Here is a 5,847-nt window from a genome sequence, read left to right as displayed (position 1 = left end):
GCACGGTCTTTCGCTGTACGTTTTGTTGGTAAATGTGAGATGTTCGAGTCACACACACGTCTCGTCTTCATATCAGAAACTAGGAAATTAACTTTACCCGTTCTCACTCCCGCTTGGTCAGTGGCTGCACGTGGGACTGCTGGGATTGTGTGAGTATTGAAATTGCGATAGGGGGCCCCGGCTGTCAATCAATGTCTTCCAGTGATGCAGGCCTCTGATTGGACCAGGCCCGTAAGCAACGGCGTACCCTGCTTACCGATAGTTAAGTGTCTGAATCACTCAATTCTCATTGGCTACCCGCCAACGTGGCAGGTAGATTGACAGTTTCACCCGCCAATCACAAAAGTTACCCGCATTTGGCGGGTGGGCGGGTGCCAATTTCATGCCCTGGTCACAGTTATTAAACAGGTAGCCAAGTGCCTCCTAAAAGTAATGTTCCTATACAACTCACTTGCTATTTTTTTTACATATTGAATTATTAACATAAGGAGGAAATGATTATTTTGACCCTATCTGCAAACTATTCACTGCCAACACGAAATGTTCATACTGAATAAATCTCCAAAACATTTACTGTCAACATATTTCATTTGTTTTCCCTGAGTATTCATTCATAGCAAAAGCATAAAGCATGATTAACTTTCTTATGGTCATGTTTTGGCAACTCAAACCACTTAGTTAGGATAGGGAAAGATTGTGGTCTTTGTTATATCTATGCTGATTTGAGAAGGGATGTGTTGTCGTTTTCTAGATTTAACTAAAACCACAGTTCTTCAATAATCTTAAATATAGGTTATAAACAAAGTTACCGTTTACATTCTGTATTACTCATCAAAATGCATTGTGTGTGTGTGTGTGTCCTTGAGGTCCAACAAACGTGCTGACTGCATTTCCTATCTCGTTAAACACTTGTGTTGTTTGGTTGCTAGCAGTGTTCTTCGTCCCTGCTTTTACTGGCTGGTTACTGCCACCTGTAGATCAGTGGAATAGTGTAAGACCGATAGCAGGAATGTGTATTGCATCACCCGTGTGCTCGTATGCGTGCATTAGAAAAACCAAAACGGGGACCCACTCATTAAACCATAGCTTCTTTCCGACCAAGTAGTTACAGGAACGTAGTTATAGGAACAGTCCACTTCAAAACAGTTCGACTAACTACTCTCCCCCAAAACCGGTTTTGCCATTTGCATTTGCACTGGCCAACTGGCCATAGGAACTGGTAGGAGGGGTAAGGGAGTGACGCAAGCACGGCAACGGTCTTTATAGTGTCTTTATAGGATCCTCATAACGGAGCTCGAACGGCAGCGTTTAAAGACTAGGCTGGAGTACTTAACAGAGAAACACAGAAGACAAAGACTCCAGCGTAATATGATCCTAATTAATATGATGGAAGAAGATAGAAGAGCAGAGCGCAACAGGCAAACGAAACGACGGGTAAGTTCAACTAGCATTAACAATTAGCTGGTTGAATGTGTGATGTTTGTCTTATGAGTTAGCATACGTGGGCGAATTGCAACAGGCAGTGAAGAATATGTACTGCTTGTGTTTCAGACATTGCTAGGTCACTAAGGGTTCCTATGCAGAAAAGGGAAAAGACCCTGCCCTGAAGTAGGAGCTGAAAGAGTTACAGGAACTGCGGTCAGAGGAACTTAATAATCCCCAAATTGGTCCAGTCGGAACACAAGAAAAAAAGGGTTCTAGGAACGTTATGTTCTAGGAACTGCAAAAATCCCTCTGGTCAGAAAGAGGCTATTGCTCCATAGTGCTACTGGTGGAAAAAAAACTCCACATGGTACCTTTAACCGAGTGTTTCAGTGGCCCAAACCTAACAAGATTTGGAATGAAGGAAAAAATAACCTCTCTTGTGCTTTGTCTAGTGTTTTAACATTTCAGCTAGAAACCAGAGATGACATTGTGCCATTCACCATTCTTAGAGACACTTAAATATGGAAAACTGAACATGACTAGCATCATGAAAATAAACAAACTAACAGACAATAGCTGTAAAGATTTAGATTGATTGCAGACCAAAAATAGCTCTTGTGGTTTTCCTAGGGATCTATGAGCGAGGGATAAGCTTGTACCTTTTTCCTAATCACCATTTAACCCCATCATTGTATATCTACATGGATGTATAGGAAGGAGAGAGAAACAAGGGACAGGGTCACAGGAGGAATGGTGTGGTGTATGTGGGAGGAGTGAGGGATAGACTGACTGGGGTGTAAAGAGCAGCGGAGAGAAGGGAGCAAGAGATCACAGCAAGGTGGAGAGGAATGAGGCCCAGACGTGAGAACTAATTTGACACATTTGCCCAGAATTCCAGCACCGTCTGCCACTATCAACACATTTACCCTCTTCGTCTTTTTATCGAGGGAGATGAGGCCTCTGAGGTCTAGCATAGGTCAAAAAAGGCAGATCAAAGAATTCGCTTTTCCAATAGAGGCAGTCATCCAAATCTCTCTCTCTCTCTCTCTCTCGCTCGCTTGCTCTCTATTCATATGAAGGAGAAAGAGAGATAAGGCTAAAGAAAAGTGACGCTGACAGTCATTTTCCTGTACTGGGTAGGGGGTAAAATGTGAGTACACTGTATTCACCTTATTGGAAGCATATGAGGTCTTGCTTGGTTTCTGCCTGCTGTCTGTTTAGATCAACCCGTGTCTTTATATCTGTCTGATTTCTTTTTTCTCCAAAAGTATACTCAAAATCCGTGCAAGAAGTGTAAGAAAAAAAGCCAATGCGTTTTGAGAAGCATATTCTGGCCTTTAGCTGTTTGCAAACTGCTTTGTTGTTAGGTAACCACAGCCAAGTCCACTGTGGGCACGCCTAAAACAAAAAATATCTCAACATGATCAGTTTCTGGACAGACACAGGCGTGTTGTAAATGAAAGTAACCAAAGTATTGAACACATTCAAATTTTGACCTGATAATGAAGCTCGATGAATGACCATGCATGTTTGAACCAAATTGCATTGTAATCCATCCCACGTTTGTTGCTGGATTAAAGGTCGACATTTAATGACAATCCATCCAGTAATTGTTGAGCTATTTCAATCTGGACCAAAGTGGTTCAACCAACCGAGTGACATTGACTCCATGGAGCTCCTAGCAAACGACACCAGGCTAGCACAGGATGATGGCTCACGGGAGCAGATTCCCTTACAATGTCTGGTACAAAGCTCTGTATCACCAAATCATTTCTTTAAATAAAGGTTTAAAATCTTAGCAGTGTGCTGTGTGTTCTCTTGTTTGGAATACAAGAAATATCTGAGCTGCTGGTGAATTCCATGACTGATTGCATCCAGACAAAAACTTGAGGGGCTTTGTCGCTCCAGCTACATGTTCTCACTAGCCGAGCCTCCTATTAGCAACCTTTGTCTCCCGTAATGAGATATTCACTGTGAAATGTTAATTACTAAACACTGGGCCGAGTGGCTTCCAGTACTGACCCCATTCTGATTGAACTTAATAACAATTACTGTAGTTCTCTGCAAAAGTGGGTTATGAGAAAATGAGGTTGTACAGCAGCAAGCAACTCAACTATTGAAACAAAGGATAATCCATTGTCTAAGTTTAAAGAAATAAATCACACATCACGCTTGTTTTTTTTCTTCAGTTTAGAGTTAACATCTATAATTAAATCATAACACGGTGTCAGTAATGATGAGATGGGTTGTGTTATTTTGTTTGTTAGTGTAATTGCTTGAGTAGGTGCACAAACATATTAACGTGTGAGAGATTGGGATTGTGTGTGTGTGTGTGTGTGTGGGGAAGATCGACAGCCATTTTCTCCTGTTTGTATGGCTCTAAATCCACACATATCTGCATGAATCTGGCCCTGTGTGCTCTTAATGGAAAAGACCTTCTCTGTTGGCTCAGCTATGAATAACTCTAATTGTTCAACCCACTCCCCTCTATTCCCTTTGTGCCCCTGCCAGCTGGCATCTGGTGCCCGCCGACAGTAATATTCACCCTCCACTCATGCCATCATGTCCCCTCCCTCCACACACACAGTAACACACACTGCTATACGTTTGTGATGACCCTCCAGCTGTGTCCACGTGATTCAGTCGCAACGTAAGCTTAGATGACGCTAAGTTACGATAATACTCTTGTGCATATGCAAACCGGGTGAAGATGTTCACACACACATACACACATATCATATAAAGTGTGGATACACACGCATTTATTCATACATGCGCGCCATTATGAGATCTACTAAGGCTGGTGTATCACAGTACTTGAACACCTGTAAATACACAAACATGCAGCTACACACATGTACTGAATTGTTTTTGCCACAGATAACTTTTTACACAATTCACTCATGCATGCATACAGACACACAGACACACATACAGAGCTCCCTCCCCGTCCTCTCAACCCCTAGTCCAACGTTTTCCAAATGATCTCATCAGATTAGCCCCAGATTGCTACCTATTACAGCCTCGCTACTTATTTAGCAATTTAGCTAGGGGGAAAATTGCCCCCCGCTTGATGGCTAATTTTCAGAGGTGACATTTTGCCACATTAGGCTGCAGTGCTGAGGGGCCTGTTGTTGGATAGACAGGGGGTCCAGTTGTAGTAGAGCCATTAGGACTAAATGATCCCTTCTGACTTGATTTACTGACAGGGGTCTTCACATTGTAACAAGTGTGGACAGAGCAATGTGCAAGGTGAGGGAGCTGAATGGTGGTTTTGTAGTTGCTGAAACCAAATCTGGCTCAAGCTGCATTTTCTGGCTTTATGTGTCTCACTCACGTGATATGGGTGCTGTTATGGCCAATGGTCTGAAATCATTTTACGTTGGGCTTTCTTACTAGAGCAGCAGTATGTGGTACTATATATTGTTCAACTCGCCATGACTGAAAGAATATAACCGATAGCTGAAACATTGAATTTCATAATGACATTTTAGAGGACACTGTATTTAATGTGGAATAGTCAAGTCTTGCTGATACCCCATCCACCTAATAAGGTCAGTATCAACGCCGATACGTCGATCTCTACCAGAAATGGGCATCAAAATGGGGAAGTCAAAAACAAATTTGAATGTTTTTTTTAAAGAAAAGTGTTTATTAAGCAGTGCATTACCCTTGCATATTACAGGGATACAAATAATTATGTAAAAACAGCCAAACCTTGAACTATGTATGTTTGTACTATGTACTTAAATCCCTAATACAAACATTGCTACAAAGATGGATCACATTAGGTTAAATGTCAAAACCGCAAAAAATATTTTATATGGCATGGAGAACAGTTTGGAAAATCATAGAACTTACTCATGTTATTTGATTTTACCCTCTGTGCATTACCTATTCTTGGGCTAGTGTCAATTTATCTTGATTAGTGTAATTTCACTTTTACTGGCCTGAACTTTTTAGTGCCTAAAATCATTCACTTTTATCCCTGACAGTGAATAAAGTGGTAGCACCAACCGTTTTAGTGGTTTGATTGCGTTTGGACCCACCCACCTTAGGAGTATATTTACCCCTGATACTGTAAGGTGCATTGACTAATGGCATCTGCTGCACCAAATGCGATATGTTATGCTGATGTGAAAGTGCATCAGTAATCCCTGGTGAGTTGTGAACTGACCATGATTATGGCCCTGCAACTGCAGGAAATCCGTTTGAGGCTGTAAAATATAAAACCATGACATTATAAATATGCAGGCCATTAAAAACAGCCAGCTGACATTGCCAAAAATAACCCTGACACACTGTGCAAGGCAGAAATATGGATTATCGTCTAATGCAATACAATTCGCTTTATATCTTTCATGATCTGGAAAACTCCCTCTGCTCTCATTTGTTATAAATGGAAAAACCTGATGATGTCCA

General features: G+C 41.5%; 1 long non-coding RNA gene across 1 annotated transcript; it reads left to right on the top strand.

The window, feature by feature from the left end:
* The first annotated feature begins 1,091 nt into the window (after nucleotides 1-1,091).
* Nucleotides 1,092-1,648, top strand: LOC118493233. The gene is made up of 2 exons (XR_004895226.1): nucleotides 1,092-1,434; nucleotides 1,552-1,648. It is a non-coding gene; the product is annotated as an uncharacterized LOC118493233 (long non-coding RNA).
* Nucleotides 1,649-5,847: the final 4,199 nt, after the last annotated feature.

Source organism: Sander lucioperca, chromosome 15 (assembly GCF_008315115.2).
Source record: "Sander lucioperca isolate FBNREF2018 chromosome 15, SLUC_FBN_1.2, whole genome shotgun sequence".
NCBI classification, from domain to species: domain Eukaryota; kingdom Metazoa; phylum Chordata; class Actinopteri; order Perciformes; family Percidae; genus Sander; species Sander lucioperca.
This window is presented reverse-complemented; position numbering and strand designations above follow the sequence as displayed.